This window comes from Quercus lobata, chromosome 4, assembly GCF_001633185.2.
Source record: "Quercus lobata isolate SW786 chromosome 4, ValleyOak3.0 Primary Assembly, whole genome shotgun sequence".
Taxonomy (NCBI): Eukaryota; Viridiplantae; Streptophyta; class Magnoliopsida; order Fagales; family Fagaceae; genus Quercus; species Quercus lobata.
Genome location: NC_044907.1, coordinates 14231949 through 14251074, shown reverse-complemented (window position 1 = coordinate 14251074; position 19126 = coordinate 14231949). Strand labels below are relative to the sequence as shown.

General features: G+C 30.6%; 1 long non-coding RNA gene across 1 annotated transcript; it reads left to right on the top strand.

Annotated features, from left to right (window-relative positions):
• The first annotated feature begins 8817 nt into the window (after positions 1 to 8817).
• On the top strand, positions 8818 to 13045 carry LOC115983480. Its single transcript, XR_004090070.1, has 3 exons — positions 8818 to 8909; positions 10254 to 10337; positions 12693 to 13045. It is a non-coding gene; the product is annotated as an uncharacterized LOC115983480 (long non-coding RNA).
• Positions 13046 to 19126: the final 6081 nt, after the last annotated feature.

Sequence of the window (19126 nt, the reverse complement as noted above, 5' to 3'; positions counted from 1 at the left end):
CTTTCAGAATCTATCCATGATGGATAGGAGGAGACCATTCAATCCAAGGTTGAGTGTGCAGAGATTGACTCCATTCCAACATGGACAAACCAACCAGTAACCTTACATACCTTTAATCACCTTAATTCCACTCGGTTATAATGTCACCTTCTTGACCACAGCACTAAACAAGAGCAAATGCTTTTGATGAAGCCGATGTTTGAAATTGCTTAAACAATAAGGTTTCATCTTTAATACTTTAGTAATTTTTGACCTTTCCTTCACTATCTCCACATTCAAACTAAGCCGTCATAATAAAATTTCATAAGGAAAATAATTGTCTTATGGCATTTCAAAAAAGAAGAAGAGGAAGAGAGGGGGGGGGGGGGAAGTCCTAAACCGATGAAGTAGATAATGTTTACAAAAATAAAATTCATAAATGTTCATATCATCCAATTACAAGAGCAAAGAAGGTTGATGCAGATAATACCATTTGTTTTTATGAAGATCAGACATATAAGCAAAGAAAAAAAAATTAATAAATGTTCATATCATCCAATTATAAGGCCGAAGAAGGTTGATGCAAATAATTTAGAGATCGTTTGGGATGGACTAAAATTTTCAGCTTATTTACAATTTTAGCATATTTTTGCTACTATTCATAGGTCTAACTACATTTTTTTATCCTATTTATGGATCTCATTATACTATTTAGCTTATTTTTCAACTTTTTTCCTATACTTTTAGCAAAAAGTTTTCAGTTTTAGCTAAATAAGTTGTTTTCAAACAAACTCTTATTATTAATTTTTGTTATGGACTACACCAGAAACAACTAGGATCATGCTGTCTTATATAATATCATATATTACCAGATTTATTTGGTAATATTCACCAAGTATTAACGTTGTTGAGTTACTATGAGGCCCATTATATTACTAAATAATAATATATCTACAAGCATAAGTGCTAGTGGGGTGTGAGGGGTAAGAATCGGAGTTCAAGTTTTTAGGAGGGAGCTTTACACACATATACACACTTAGATTAGTCTAGAATATAATTTTTATCTTGTGTCACCAAAAAAAAAAAAAGATGTAATTGCTCAAGATTTTCTTATATTTTTACATGGTAATAGATCGAGCTAGAGTTCTAAAATTAAGAAATATTTTTCTTTTCTCCGTTCTCAATGTCCTTTCTCAAAGTATCTAAGTTGTGTTTTATTCCATCAAAAAAAAATTTCTTCCAAAATCAAGTTGTTTTCAAACTTCCACCCTTAAGTTTTCAAGGGGATAAAAATTAATAGACTACAAAGTAAATACAATTTTGTATAATGTCATGAACTACCATAGTTTTGTAATACTATTGTAACGCAAGTATAATATAAATAAATCATATAGATCATGAAATGGAATTATTTAAAAATTTCCACACCTCTTTTTTTTCTTTTTTTCTTTTCCTATATTTTTTGTCTCACATCCAAAAGGTGAGACCACTGATGAGCCAACTTTTTGCATCACTAGATTTAAATTACACTAGACATGCTGACATATTTAGAGAATCTCACTTACTCATACCTCCCTTTATATGATTAAAGAAAAATTATATATAAAGATTAGTGGAGATCACCTGCCTTTGTTCTGGATAATACCTACATTTGTTTTATCTTCCTGGTATGTATGTGTTTTTCACTGTATCTCGCTCTGATTTGAAGTTTTGAACTCTCTCTCCTGCCATTTTTTTACCAGAAAGAATAATTTTTCTATGGTTTGATAATGATTTTGTAGTTAGATTTTCTGACCATCCGATCAGCGCCTGTTTATTAGTCATAATTATGACAACAAATAATCAATGCTCGGCTGCGTTATTATATGTAAGGTCATGTTAATGGGTGTTCTTAGAAAAACTATTAATAAATTATATTAGGAATGTTTTGTCATCACTTTCATGGAAAATATATATGGCTGTCAACAAAATTTATTATTTTATCATTTTCCCATAAAATATTTCTAAAAATAGTTTTTAAACCAATGTTCTTGGGCATTCATTGACATTTTTCTTATAGGTACGTATAGCATGCACTCAACTTTATAAATTGTAACACATTTGATTTGAGCCATGTTAGTCTTAATTTTTTTCACAAAATATTCTACGACTTATTAAGATGATAAATTGTAGTTAGAGTGATATAGTTGTCACATGAGCTTACTATTAACACTATTTTAATTTATACACCATATATATATATATGTGTGTGTGTGTGTTTTTGAAAGAATTTAGATTGATCCATAGAAAGACAAAAAATTATATATGAAGAAAGATGAAGAAGAGTCTCGAACTTTAGTTGAACAACCTAGAGCCATTTGTACATTTTAAAAACCATGCTTAAAAGTAGACTGCCGTTGAACAACCTAGAAACAAAAATATATTTTAAATAGCATGATTAAGTAGGCTAAGTAGTAAAGTTGCAAAAGAAGTTGGGTGTTTGGGTGAGTTTGAAAGTTCACTTATATATAGATCTCATCTTTTTTTTTTTTTTTTTTTTTTCTCTGTCTCTTCTCAAATTATTTTTTTTTAAAAACAATATATATTGGGTGAGTTTGAGAGTTCGCCAATGAATCTCACCCTCTTTTTTACCATCTCAAATTACTGAGTAAAAAACATGAAAAAGAAGCTGGGTGTCATTGTCCCAAGTTCATATCCAAGTTAATTTATTGTATGTCATTGCATGGAAGAAGTTGGCTAATTTTGGAATGGCAATAAAAGAATTAGGAAGTTTGAGAAATAAATAAGTTGATTATTTGAATGTTTTAGTACTTCATACCAATTTACTTAATTCTTCAAATTTTTTGTTATCCAGCTAATTAATTATACACAAATTAAGAGGGGGAAAATTGCATAGAATGCTTAGAAATATTAGGGAAGAAATAAAAAAAATTCTAGCAAAATTCATTTAGTTTTTGTGCATGGGAAGACACCAATTAAGTTACACTTTGAACCATGTTCTTCATTTTGTAATATGTTACAAGATTATTACTAGTGGTACTCAATGATTGAACTAAGGTAGCACGAACTATCAAAAGCATCGAGAAGCATGAGAAACTCTATAAGCTGGCCACCAAGAAGCTGAGTGATGTGGAACTAAATTGAGAGGAGCTCTCTACAATGCTTGATGAAGCAAATCAAACCATTGGAGCTTTGCGGTTCAAGAACAACTTCCTTGCTGAAAGGACAAAGAAGCTTGAAGCGGAATTGTTCCAGGTTAAAGCTCAATTGGAGAGGACTTCCAGTGCAAAGCTCGATGAGATGCTAAGCTTTCAGAAAGTTGCTTTTGATAAAACTGGTTTGGGGTATGATTTCTCTTCTCCTAATATTGCCTCATCTAGTATAACTATGTTTGTCTTACCTGCTGATAATGTTAATTCTAAAAATAATGAATCTAAAATTGAAATAGTTAGTGAGAACATAGATAAAGGCAAATCTATTCTAGGAGCACCCCCTAAGGTTGAAAAGAAAGAGACTAGAAATCCTAAGACTAAGAAGGTAAACAACAAAAAGTCTCAACCGAAGAAGCCACATTTCTGTCATCACTGTGGAGCTACAGGGCATACTTGTCCAAATTGCTATAAGTGGTTAGTCACTCAACAAAGTAATAGTATGGTCTCATTTGGGAATCAGAATCAGTTTCCATCATCTCTTACTCCTCTTAGAGATCTTCTAAAGGCTCTCATGTTCCTTTCAAACTTGAAAGGTTTCAATTCTTCCCCCTCACCTTCGGATCAAAGATTCGCACAAAGGAAAGGTTCTTCCAAGGTGTGGAAAGAAAAAAGCTGAAAGTGATTCAGTCACTTTTTCTCTCTCTCCCTTTATGGTTATGCATTACTGGTTTGTCTTGCTTTCTTGTTTTGAGTCAGTTTAGTTTTATAGTTTGTGTGTTTCTTCATGTTTTTGTTTGGTTGTTTTTCAATTTTTGCTTATTTTTGCTTTTCATAAAAATAATTTTTTTTGAAAAATCAGAAAAATACAAAAACAGTGTGTGTTTATGTATATTGGTACTTGTGTACCTTTGATGGCCATTGAAACAAAATTTTCTAAACTTTGTATCTTTTGTAGTTTAGATGAGCATCTCAATACACTACTAAGCAAGTGAGTTTTGTGGCTCGTGTTTGTGATGAGTACGATTAAGTAATCTCTTATATTTAACACTCATATCACTCTTTTTGACGGGAAGGACTAGAAAATCCTAAGAGAAAGGCATAAATAACCATCTCACCACTAAAGCTCACCAATCATGAATAACATTTGTGTGCTTCGGCGTAACAAAATTGTGATGTTTTGGCTTACATAATTGGGTACTTCTTCTCTCTCTTATATGCCCATGCATGATTTGTTCAAAAAGAAAATATGCAAAGAAAAATAAAAGCAAAAAAATCAAAATGCTTTTAAATATGGTTGCTTTTAGGAGAAGTGAGAGTTATATAATGTACCTCGAAGGTGATAATCCCCATCAAGCAGTTATGATTGTGTGTGAGTGTATTTAATTTTCTTATATCTCAAATCATCATAATATAAGACACTCTTGCTATGTTTTCACACATAACACACAAAATTCTTTGCTACTTTTGATACGTGTGCAGGTATAATGTGACTTGGCTATCATAAGGAATGCATGTGTTAATATATGCTCACTAAACTGTCTTAACTTGTTCTTGAAATATAAAATAGGTTAGACTTGTTTAGTGTGTGTGTGTGTTTTGGATCTGAATGCTTTGCATAGTTGTTGAGAGATGTTTTGAGAGCTAAATATGTTGATTGGATCTATGTTTAAGTAGCTTACTTGTCGCATTCATCTTTATGTGTTTTTCCCTTCTTGAAAAACCTTCTTTCTTCAAGCTTGACAGCTTCTCGATAGATCCTTGACAGATTTCGTTCCATCGAGCCCTTCTTTATCCTTTTCTCGACAGATCTTGACGAAATTTCGATCCATCTAGATTTCTGGGTTTCTTCTCAATAAATTCTCAACAGCTTCTTTGATCCATTGAGCCAAATTTCTGAGCTCTCTGTCTGGCTGATAGATTCTCGACAAATTCTTGATCCATCGGGGTGATTTTGCCGTCGACAGATCCTCAACAGCACCTTGACCGATTCATTTGTGTTGAGATTTAGTAGTCGACAAATCTCAATAGATACCTCGATCCATCGAGCTGCGATTTCTATATATAGGCTGAATGCAAATCAGATCTCATTTTTTCTCTTTCTCTCTCGACATAAAATCTTTTCTCTCACTCCAAACACTTCTCTTTCACTCCTATCTCTCTACCCATGTGATTTTCGGCCTAGATCAAGCCTTAATCCTTTGGTAAGTGCTCTTAAATCCTCATTTACATGCAGTCATGCATTTTAGACCTAAGTTTTGGGGTTTTTGAGATTTTTGTGAAATTGTTGGGTTGGGTATTGTTGATTTGATGTTATATGCTCATATTGCATTCTCATTGCATTTTAACAATGTTTCATGCATTTTAGATGCATGCTTGATTATTGTTGAATGTGTGCTGGTAGGCTTGGATTGGGTTTTTACCCATGATGCCTTTAAATTTTGCACGTCACATGTTCATGCATATTTCATGCATACGTATTCTTTCATTCCTATTTTTGATTTGTGATGTGTTCTCTCTCTCTCTCTCTTGGATAGACTGCACTATGGCACCCAAAGTGCGTAAATCCACTCTAACTCGAAATCCTCTTGGTTTCGAGTTGTCTTCTTCTGATCCTATTCCTTCTCTTCACGTTCGGTTTCGTAATGAGAAGGCCCAAAAGGACTTCTTGGGGAATTTTCAGAAACGTGGCGTTCATCCGGAGCGCCAAAGCTTTTAGCTTGGCATTTACAATCACATTGTGGTTTCCTTTTACAATTTAAATGCACCTACTTGACAACTTCGCTTGCATAATATATACGGCTACTGCATAAATACAAGAAAGACTAACAAAAACTCAAGGTATCCAAAAACTCTTAGACTGTCCACAGTACAAAAAGTATCAAATGTCGAAGTCCATTCATACGGGGTCTTCAAAAATAAGAATTGATTAAACGGAGTAAAGCACACAATTATATATTATTTACATTCCACACTTGTAGAGAAAAATAGGCTATTGACCAGATTATAATCGCAATAAAAGGTAGAAAATATAGTTTGATGAGTTATGGATAAGACATTTGGAACAGAATTTGATAAAAGGGCTAATAAATTGAGGAATTTACCAATTGCAGTTAACTGTGCAGAGTACAATGAGCAGAGTTTTGGTACTGTGAAAACTCCCAAAAAACCTGAGGCAGCGAACATAGCAGTGTGTCAGACAGTAAAAACAAAAAAGTGCAAACAAAATTATATACCGACACTTTTTTTTTTTTTTTTGGGATTTTACCGACACCGTAATTTTTTTACCGACAATCTTATAATTTTTTAAAATTTTACAATTCTACCAGTAATACTCATAAGTCATAACTATTCACTTTAACAACTTGAGGTACAAGTGTGGAATGTAATTATGTTATCCCCTTAAGCACGTGAGTCCAAATCCTAAGATCATCATTTGGAGCCTTTTTATTTTGGGTCCGGTTAATGTGTGCCCACGTGAGTCCAAATCCTAAGATCATCATTTGGAGCCTTTTTATTTTGGGTCCGGTTAATGTGTGGGGCACATATTAAGCTTTTTATTTTTGGAAACATTTTCTCGAAAATTAAAAAAGCTGCCAATACTTTTTCAATTTCCTAGAAACTTTTTCCAAAAATGGTTAATTATTGTGTGCCCTTAGGGCACACATTAGTAAAATCCTTTTATTTTTATCCTAACAGAAAAGACATGAAAGACATACATTAATTATTTTATTCTTTCTGGTTGCAGCAAGCAAAAAGATACACTAACCACCATGTCCACACTACACAAATCTCTCTGGTTGGGTTTGATCCAATTGTCTTCAATTAGGGATTTGAATTCCTAATCCATAGAAGATCAAATTCTACCTGGGCTTTGTCTCTTTAAAGAATGGTTAGTGATATTTTTACTTTAATATTAGGATTTTTCCCTTACCAATTTATAATTTTCCAATGTTCTTTCACTATCAGATTTTTATTACTGCAAGGGACCAGTTTCTAGTGTATGATTTTTTGAAATTATATTGCATGGGTTGCTGCTTAGATGTAAACATTTAAGATTTTTTGTTTGGCTGAGGAGGGTCACTTTGTCAAGATTGTAGTAAATATGTGGTTCTAGACTTCAACTCTGTTTTCATTGCTTTTAATTCAGACTTGGAATAGTTTGAATTTGTTGGCTTTCTTTTATTTGGATTTAGGATTAAGGTTGGAAAGTGTATTTAATTAAGTGAGTCACTGCCAAAGATGTACTCTAGGTGAATCATCCAAATTTTTGCAGCAATGCCTGTTATAAAGTTTTGAAGATAAAATGGTTGAGCATAGTAGAAAGTTTTATGCATAGTAGGTGAATCATCTAAATTTAGAGCTTGATTTTTATTTTTTAATAACATTTATGATAAGTATTTTTGCTGTATGATATGTGTATCAAACATGTTTGAGGGGCGATATTGTCAAATTTCCATCTGAAGAACTTTGAAATCTTTGTGAACATGTGATTTTTTGCTTTGCCCTCCAGTCCATGACTGTGGCCAGTTCTTTTCATTTTTAGGATAAGGATTAATTCTATAGATTTCTTAGATCAATGCACAAGAAAGAGCCCCTATACATTTATGCTCAATGAGCTCAAAGAACTGATGTATAGTTGCATACATTCCTTTCACAACCAAATATTCAATTCTTATATTATTAGTACTTATCAAAGTAGATGTAAGAGCACTTTTATAGTAATGGATTTAATTAGATATGAATTGCATTCACGCAGCCTAAGTTTTTTGTGATCATTTTCAAGTAAACTAAATAATTTTAATATTTATTTAACATAAAAAGAAGTATTTCCCATATGTGAGTAGAGCATGAATTATACAGCACCGGCAACAATTTTTGCAGGGGTATTGATAATGGTAAGGAATATCTTGAGTTTTCATTCATTTTTTCATGATAACCTATGGTATTTCAGTTGAAAAAAAAAAAAAAAAAAAAAAAAGAGGGAATGAGCAATTGAGCATCAATGTTGAAGCTGTTATGACCTTCTGCAGAAATTTTATGTTTTGTTTGTTTGATTGCTAAATCCATAATTATTGCTGCTTCTCAACTAAATAAAGTGTTTTGTATCTCTGTTTTATTATAGGAATTAAAATTATATTTAGAATTTTTTTCAGCATGCTAAACACATCTATCAATTCATTAGAAATTGATAGTTTAACATTTATTGGATAATTGAGGATGTTAAGGATTGGAATACTAATTTAAAATTAAATTTAAGTTTGATTGGTATTTTTCATGTAGTAATTTAATGTTTCATATCAACGATAAGAATTTATGAGATTGGAATCCTAATGTACAATTAAAGAGAAAGAAACAAAGAACTATTTAAATCTTCATACGCAATAGCTTTTTCGTGCATCGTATGGATTAACGACTAGTCCTATATATAAAAAGGTAAAGCTTTCTCATACCATTAAGACTGTGCTGCCATGTAGGAAAAAAACTCATCTAAGATTCTGCTATGTATAAGCTAAAAAATGAAGGGATATACTGTTTCGTCAACATCAAAACACAATTTTAACAGTAGTTTCTACTGATAAGACACCTATACCATAAACCAATTAAACACATGGTTAAAATACAGTTTGAAGAAAATGGAAAGAACATGAGAAAGACCCATCCACATTTTATTTAAAAAAAACAAAAAACAAAGAGAACCCATAAACAGAGTCCTTCACCATTACCAGAAAGTTTTCCTCTTTGCTTTTTGGGTTATCGTTCACTTCGGAACAACTACCGGTTAGTTTTTCTCTTGATTTGCAGCTCATCCCCATCCATTAGGCATAAATATGATCAGGTTTTTATAATTGGGCTGAATTGTTTCTTATTTAGCCCTTTGGGTTATATTTGCTTCTGATTAGAGTATTTGAATTAGATTTGGTTTTGTTTTTGGTATTTAGGCTAGACTGATGTGCGGGTATTTATTTATGGTGTCGAGTTCCCAGTCTCTTTTGGTTTTTTTGCAACAATTACTAAAGAAACTTCAAAGGTTCTTGCAATATATGTTTCGTTGCCTGCTGTTGTGTCTGTGTCTATGTCTATGGTGTTACTAAATGGGAGCCGATTTTAATTTTTGGGTTTCTTTGAATGCAGATGAAAATTTGCATTGTTCTGTATATGTTATTTTGGTATTCTATTGTAATTTGTTTTTATTGCATTCCACAAGTTCGATGAAATCCCTTTTAGACTTAATTAGTGATGATTGGATTCAATTTTTCCTGCCTTCATGTCGTGATAAATCTAAATAATTTATTCATTTATGAATAATGAATATGAACAAAAATTCAAGGATGAAGTCTTGAAGATATTAGCATGATGGAAAAAATGAATTATGAACCAAATATGAGGCAATTGGTGGTATTACATAGCACGTACATAAATATTTTTTCATGGCTATGCAATTGGCTGGGAGGCTCTTCAATACTACCCCCATAGCCCCACTACCAAATACATCCATATCCTGGTATCCACAATATATAAGGGCCCTAACTTTGATAACGACCCATGTAAAATTTGGATGGCAAAGAAAAGAATTTGAGTGAATGGAATTATTGAAACTCAAACTTTAGCACAAAATCAGAGTAAAAGAATGCTATTAGTCTTATTTTATTGGTTCCTTCTTGATGAGAAGCCACAGAAACAGTTCCATCCTTGGTCTCCACTACTGAGAGATCAGCAAAATCTTAAGCAACTTGGAGTCAACAAACCTACAGTTTTTTCTTTTATGTTCTTTGCTTTCATGTGTTTAAGTTCCAAGTTCTGTTTTTATTTTTTTTTTGCTATCTAGGTTTTTTTAGTAGATTTGGTTTAGCTTAGCTTAATTGCCTGTTTGGTTTTATTTGTATAATTGTTTAGGTATGTGTAAATGAAGATTTTTCTTTTTATTATTATTTATAAGTAATTGTGTTTATTAAATCTGAAAAAACACAGAGCTTAGGAAAACAAAAAGAGAAAGATATTAATTCAAAAAAATATTTCTTTAGTATTGTTATATATACTTGCCCTTGGTTCTGTTGTAATGTAAAAGAATTTTGTTACCATTAATTTTTTCTCTTTTTCTTATTTGTTTAATAACAAGCATAGGTTGATTTTGAAATATTAGAGGATGACTTTGAAAGGACTAGAGAGCTTTGTCAAAGACTTTTGGACCAATTAAAGCACTTGAAGGTATGTATAAGCTATACAAAGTTAGACTATAGTTTTTAAACTTTAGAATTGTTTTGTATAGTTTTTATTTTGCTGAGTTTTATGGTCTCTTTTGCTTGCTTGGGTGATGCTAATTGATTACTACTCTTTGTTGAGAAAAAAATGTTGACAGGCTGATTACAATTTGGTATTTTTAATGCTTTTTTTTTTCTTGGTGTTTGCATTTGGACCCACAATAAGTATGAAAGCTCAATAGTAGAACTACTAAATTGTTTTATTTTTCTTGAGGATTACATAAATTATAATATCTCTATTTTGACTTAGAACATGCTTGATATTGTGGAGAAACATAGAAAGTGTGTATTGCATAACTGAGTGTATGAGCTATTTCTAATTTTGTATGAGTATGTTCTAGTTTGTACATGTACTCATGGGTTAATTAAGAAATTGATGTTTCTTGTTTGTGTACCCTCTATAGCTTAGTTGAGCACTGTCATGAATTGTTGTTTCATTTTATTCATCTAGCATAATGTGTGCTTTTTGATTTTTGGTCATAACATAAAAACACAGTTTTTTTTTTTTTTTTTTTTTGGTGGTATTGCACACCACTAAGTGTGTAATTAAGGTTGGCCAATGAAATTTACATTTCATGACTATGTACCTTGCTTAGCTTTGATGAGCTACTTTTTGCGTTTTATTAGTTTGTGCTATTTAGTGCTTAATTGTGTGAGTTGTTTATAGTTTTTGAACAAATGATCTTGATTTTGATGTCATTCTTTTGATTGTTAAGACTAGAAAATTCTAGGAGAAAGGTATAAATAACCATTCTCTTTTGAGGATGAGTAGCTCTCTTTAACAAGGTGGGTGTTGTAGAAATCTCTCTCTAGGGTTTTTTTCTGAATAGCCTCCTTACAATTTTGTAGGTAATGAGAGTATATATAGTATGGGTAAAGGGTATAGGAGTCACACTTAAAATCCCAGCCATTAGTGCATCTCATGAGTCATCTCGTGAGTTGGCCAAGTCGCGAGATAAGTCACGAAATACACTGACTCTTCAACTTCCAGTATGTGCTCCTCATGTGACCTTCAACTGTCTTGATCAAATCTTCACCATTTAACACTAAATCGATTATAATTAAATACCACAAAGTACAAGAAAATAAATTAATGCAATTACAACACTTTTTGTCATGGAATAAAGCCAACATAAATGTCATGTGAAAAACCATAACTTAACACATATAATTTGCTGTGTAAATACATTTTTTTTTAGTTAGATTTTGAAGAAAAATGTCTTTAGAAGTTTAAATCTTGTGGTTTTAACTTCTTGATTGGATTTGATGTTTGCATCTAAGTGTCATTATGTTTTTAAAACTTTTCTAGATCATATGCATATGTATTAGTCTTAAAAACTGCTTTTTAAGTTGTTTTTCTGCATAAAATTTCCAGATTTTTAAATTTCAAAAAATTTTATTGGTTCAATCGATCGAACAAGGTCCTCGACTGATTGAAATTGTCTAGTTTTTAAGCCAAAACTCTCTGCTTGACTCGATTGAAAATTTTTTCGATTCCTTTCGACTGATTGAAACTTGAAAATTTCAGTTTTTTTAGTTCTTGATTGACTAGTCTTTTCATGCATTATTTGTAATTGGATTCACATGCATTACATTGTTTTCTTTATCTATCTTGTATTTTTTATATCACTCATTGGTTTCATACACAACACGCATATACTTTGCTAAATTGGGTACTCAAGTTGATTTATAAATTGATTGATTAATTTTTGTGTTCAATACATTTTAGTATATGCTATTTTACATGATGTGTGAACTATTGAAAATTGAAAATATATTTTTTTGAGAGATAGGGTGGATTATAAAATGTGCAAATATTTTTTCTACTCTTAAGGTTGGTTTGAGTTCAAAACACCTCAACACATGAAAACACTTTGCATGCTGAATTTTTATATCATTGAGATCTATATTATATAGTCTTAACTAATTGTGCCTAGAAGTGTTTGCATGCATCTATTTATGGGTCTCATGCTGTCAAGTTTGCATATATTGAAAGAGAAAATATTTGTATTCATGTGTATCCTCAACTTATTTTTTATGTTTGGTTTGTGTTTCTTTTCAGTTTTCCTCACCTCCTAAATTTTCTCCAAAACTATTTTTCCCAAAACTTGTTTTGTTTTTCCTATCTTTATAGGAGGAGAAAGCTATTTTTAAAACGTATACTATTCATAGGGGGAGTTGTTACTCTTTATAGGGGGAGTTGTGTCTATTTTTTGTAGAGCATTTTTTTTTTAATGGTTCCTTGATTCTCTATTTTCTCTTGACCTTTGTTTTGTATGTTTTCTGGCTACATTCTATTTAGGTTGCCTTTGTCAATACATGACAAAAAGAGGGAGAAATAGATGAAATTTGTGAATCATGTTTAAAAGGTTTTTAAAATGTTTTTATTTAGGGAGAGATGAAATTGTTTATGAGAGGAGGAGAAAATAAAAGTTTTTATGTATCTAAATCAGAGGGAGAATTATTTTACATATTTGTTATCATTGTAATTCATATTGTTTATCTGTATTTATTTCCACACATGCGTTGATATGCTCTTTTGAGTGTTTCAAGAAAGACAGATATATTCCGATCAAGACCTTCTGCCTCTTCTTGCAACTTCTGAGTTAGAAGTACTAGATTGAAATTTTTGATGTATTTAGGCATTTTATTGTAATAGGGATGTTCTTGTATTTGAGCATTTCATTTTATATGTAGTTTTGTCATGGATTGCCAAAGAGAGAGATTGTTAGGTTTTAAAAGTTTAGAACAATTGACAAATCATGAGCACAAACTTTTCTAGGTATAGATTATAGAGTCTATAGAGTATATTAGACAATGCTTAAGGTGCTACAAATCAGAATACAAGAATAAAGAAGCTACAGGTTTAGGAAATTCAAAACTTACCAAGTTCGACCAATCAAGAAGAAGGCTTCACCGATCAAGACACGAATTTGCAGAATTTAATTAAAGCCTAACAGCTTATTAAGCCCATTAAGTGATTAGGATTTCAGATCTAATTCACATAATATTTAAAGGAAACCCTAAAACACGTTTTAAATGGATTTTTGGAGAGAGAAAAGAGTGATTCTCGTGCCTCTAATTGTAGATCTAGGGTTTTTGTACCCAAAACTCTCTAAAATCTTTTACCGGTATTATTCTTTGAAGAAACTTAAGATCCGATGTTGTAGAAGTTGCTACCATCACTAGTCATCAAAGGTGCTAGAGATTTAAACCTTCAAGGATGGTTTTGGAGTCACAAACTTGAAAGTTTGTGTTGATGATCTAAATCTTTGAGTGGGATCTCAAAGTCACAAACTAAAGTGTTTGTATGCAACAAATTCAAAATATAAGAGTCCGTGGATTTAGAGCTGTGTCTGGTCATATGAGTAAGTACTATAAGAGGTAGCATTGGATTTAGGGAAAATTCTATTGTAAACACTTTTATTCTATTTAGTGAATTTGTTGCCTTATGGATTGTTTAGGTTAAATCCTCCTCAGGTTTTTTACCTTGAAACTAGACGGTTTTATTGGTTTTCCTAGGTCCTCATATCGCTTGTCTTCTTTACTTTTTCTCTATTGTGATATGATTTATTATTGTTTAACCTTGATTTGAATAATTAACTTAAGTAACAACTTGACTAATAAAGTATGTTAAACAAATTGTGTTTACAGGGGTCTAAATAGCAAACAACTTTAAATACGCATGTCTTACAAATATGTGTGTCACTAATTACAAGACATAATTCAGATAGGAAAATGTTAGAAATACTACAAATTTTACTTCAAAGCCTATACAAATTGATATGACAATTAATATGATTTGTAGACGTCAACAACTTATTAAATACATTTATATATTAATTTTGTAAGCCTCATGTTGTAAAATTTTAATATCCCTAACATCATTTATTCAAATACTTATTTATTATCTTCCTGAAGTGCCACTAATTACAAACATTTATGATAGGGCAGTTGATTTAATTTAATTGTGACTTTGGTTTTATCTGTTTCGACTGAAATTGATTTTTAAAAAATATCTTTTACATTGGTGACTAAAATTTTTAGTTAACTAAAAATTATTTTTCAATTAACTGTAAAATAAAGATTTTTTCTGGCAAATAATACTTTACACTTTCATTTCATTTCATTTTCGGTCTCATCCAAAACTAATCAATCAAGCCTCCAAGCCTAACCTCATTGTCAACACCCAACTACCATTCACGACTAACGTGCTTGGAAGATGAGACAATACCGAAAAGTAGTTGAAAAAATATATTTTAAAGCATTTTCATAGAACGTGAGTCACATTTTGTGAATGAGAAATGCTATACCCATAACATTTTCACAATAAATTCTAAGTACCAGGTTGTTACAAGTAGTTATTGGTGAGGCAAAATAATAATTTTAATGCTAAATTCAAATAATAACTAATAATAACTAACCATCTATGATTTATTTTGAAAATGTTGTGAACATATTATTTCTCTTTGTGAAATGATCATTTCTCTTTCAACCAAATGACAATGACAAAGTTCCCCATAATCACAACCAAATTAATTAATTAACTGGCAGTCTTCATTTCACATTGTTGTAGTTGCAACAAGTAGGACTGAATTGAGATCATGTGCAATATTTAGGGTATTGCACCTGATGCAATACCTATGAATGGTTGAGATTGATATTTGCAAAAAGCAACTTTCAATCTCAACCATTGATTCAAAAAAATTAAGGAAAAAATTAAAAGAAGTAAAAAGTAATAGTTAAAAAGATGAAAAGTGAAAATATTTGTAAAGAATTTGGGTGAATTGCACCCAGTGTAATACCCTATGTATTACACCATATCCTAATCCAGTAGGACCAAGTCTTTGTTTATTCACATGTTAGCATTTGATGAAAAAAACTGAGACAGAGAGGTGAGACTTGGGAGCAAATTTCAGCCACCCAACTCCCATCCATGATTAACGTGCTTGGAAGATGAGACAATACTGAAAATTAGTTGAAATTATATTTTTTAAAGCATTTTCATATAACGTGAGTCACATTTTGTGAAAGAGAAATGTTATATTCATGATATTTTTACAACAAATTTTAAGTGTTAAGGTATTATAAGTTGTTATTGGTGGAGCAAAAAAATAATTTTAATGATAAATTCAAATAATAACCAATAATAACTAACTATTTATAATTTATTTTGAAAACGTTGTTCACGTAGAACTTCTATGCGTGAAAGAATCATTCCCCTTCAATCAAACGATAATGACAAAGTTCCCTATAATCACGAACAAATTAATAAATTAACTGGAAGTCTTTGTTTCACATTGTTGCAGTTGCAGCCAGTAGGACCAAGTCCTTGTTTATTCACATGTTAGTCTTTGTTTAATAATATTTGTTTTTGATATATTTTACTGTGTAACGTACCAATTAATTATTATCGATCCTTTATGTGGATCAAGTTTTATAAATGAAAAAAGAAAAAGAAAAAAAGAAAGAATATATTTTATATTTTATCAATGTTTTTTATGATTCCAAACATATAATATATATATATATATATATAAATAAAAGAAGGGGGCAAAAGGAAAATAAAGTAGTATTTTTAATCTAAAAGGAAAAATACAAATAAATAAATAAAAGAACATTGCCACTCCTTTTGAAAAATGAAAAACTTTGTTCTTGTTCTTCTTCAAGTGAGAATTTGCACAAAAAAAAATAAATTATAATATATATATATATATGTTTATTAATTTAGTTCTTTTCGGTTTCTATACGTTAGTGATCGTACACTTTCTTATTCGATTATATATTTTCTTTGGAACCAATGTGATACTATATATATGTTGTGATATCTACTACATAATGATTGCTCTTTATCATTAGGTTAAGATATCAAAAAGCACTTTAACCTTCCCTTTAAATGCATTATGTGTGTATATAATTTGTTAATAAAAAAATTATATTAATAGTCTTACATCTTAATCCCGATTGTTCTTTGTTTATTTCTAATCCTAATAGTTCTTTTCAAGCGACAAGTGAGAATTATTGGTTATCCAATGATATTTATCATCTAAAAAGAACAATAAATTATTTAATACTAACAAAATCAATGCTAATTTGATATATTAAATAAATAACTTAATGACTTAATACTAACGAAACTAATGTTTATTTCATATAAATTATCGTTCAAATATTTGAAGAAGAGAGTGTTCTCTTAGATATTTTAAAAATTGCATGAATTTTTCTCTTTGAGATGATATTTTCAAAAGGGACCCAAATAATGATAAATTTTTTTTAATGGAAATGATACTTAGGAGAAAAAAAATGGAATTTTCGGAAAATGGTCTACAACTCATACTTATTTGAAATTTTGTTTTTGAAAACAAGTTGGAAAACTAATTTTGAAAACTACTTGTAAAACTTGTTTTAATTTATGAGAATGTTTTTGGAAATTATTTCGAAAAATGTTGTCGAAAGAGAATGTGAATCAAATGCGTTAACTTAGTAGTACAATTTGTTCTCTTTTATTAAGAGAATTATTGTTCAAATTGACTCTCTATTATTATTACAATTGCATTATTTAAAAAAAAAAACCTTGTCCTTGCAATAAATTTTGCATGTGTTAACTTGAGTAGTTAATTACTTTTTTTTTTATTTTTTATTATTTAATAAAAAGATATAGGGGAGGAGGGGAAGGTGGGGTTAAGTATCTATTTACTTCAATAATACTAACTTGCCACACCTATGATACGTATACACATTCATTCACAATAGAACCTATCGTGTGTGGCAAGAATTTCTCTTATGGGACAGACTCAAGTCCTATTTCTCTTCTTATCACATAAAGACTGAAAGAAAGTGAAGACACGAAGCAAGTCAATCCTAACAACTGCAAGATTTTGACGTGTGGCCCTTCATATCCTAACTCTTTTCACTGGCTCTTCAGGAAAAAACAGACATAGGAAAAGTATTCAGTCCTTGATGCTAATGAACTAATAATTAATGGCAAGTTGGTGAGATAGTTGTATGTTTGTGATTGTGAGAATGACGCAATCGCTATTACGTCTTTTATGCTTTACTTGTTTGGGAGAGAGTGATCTGGGATCACCCGATAAATAGGAGCTAGTGCAAGAAGATTTTAAGAATTTTTTATGAAGTGTGTAATAATGAAAAGAGAAATGTTAACAAATGTCTTAAGGGCATTGAGTTATGAACCATTTTTAGAAATATTTTATAGAAAAATAATAAAACAATTAATTTGGTTGACATCTTTTTATATTTCTCATGAAAGTAGTATAAAAAAATTTCTATTATAGTTTATTAGCAATTGCCAAAATGCACCCATTTAATGTGACCCTTAACTAAATTACAAAACTTTTCTTTGATGAGTCAGTTCTTGCTATGAGGAGAGAGAGACTCAGAGATTCTAAGTAGTAGCCTTGCTTCCTTAGACATAATCTCTTGCCTGATTGTGCTGTTTCTTGGGGTTAAGTATTCATGCATTTTTCTTTCAAATAAAACTTGAACCTGCTCCATCCCTTCAGTTTATTAGCAATTGCCAAAATGCACCCATTTAATGTGACCCTTAACTAAATTACAAAACTTTTCTTTGATGAGTCAGTTCTTGCTATGAGGAGAGAGAGACTCAGAGATTCTAAGTAGTAGCCTTGCTTCCTTAGACATAATCTCTTGCCTGATTGTGCTGTTTCTTGGGGTTAAGTATTCATGCATTTTTCTTTCAAATAAAACTTGAACCTGCTCCATCCCTTCACTTTATTTTTTTGTTCAAATAGAGCCAGAAAAAGAAGGGTAAAAGTATATATAGAATTATATAAAAAAAACAACATATATCACCTCAATCTAATAAAGGATAAAGTTAAGAAATGTCTTAAGCGCATTATTTTAGTAATTATTTTTAAAAACTTTTTATAGAAAAAGAAAAAAGTAATAGATTTTTATTACAGCTTTTTATATATTTTTTTATATAAAAGTTTTATTAAAATTTGTAAAATACTAAAGTCACAAACTGTTGATATGGTAAGTGATTATTAATAAGTAAAAAAGTGATGTTAATGATAAGTTTAGATGAAAACCAATAAGAATTTGTCATATCAATAATTTGTAAAATAATTTATTCATGTAGCATTAATCTTAAAAGTTTCCTAAAATTTGAGTAATTTTGTTTTAGTTTTCACAACACAAGGGCGAGTTTCTTGGGGGCACCTAGCAAGTTATCAATTCTGTTCCCCAAGTCCTAGTTTTACTCAAAACTTTGGTCCATTCCATGGGATTTGGCATATTTAAGTTGTTTCCCATTTCCAATATGTTTTGGTCAAATATTACATGTATGAGTTATGCTAATGAATGTCTTTAGAACAATAGTTAATAATCCATTTAAAGAAAATTTTTATGGGAAAAGAAAAAAAAAAAATAATATTTTGATAACTTTTTTCATTTCTCATAAAAGTAGTGTCAAAACTTTCCTATAATTAGCCCCAAACTTATTTGCTAAAGCATTTAGGTCGAATGATAACTTTATTTACTATATTAACTACTCCTTTAGAATCTCCAAAACATCCCCAAACAACTTTGCCACAAATGTTTTGCAAGAACTAGTATTAATTTTTAGCAGCCCCATTAACAAACATCTCAACTACTCCGACTAAAGACTAAAGAGAGATTAATGACTTATTAAATGTTGTATTAACTGAGTGCCTAACTACTTCGACAATCCTAATTAAGTCCAGCTATGGCACA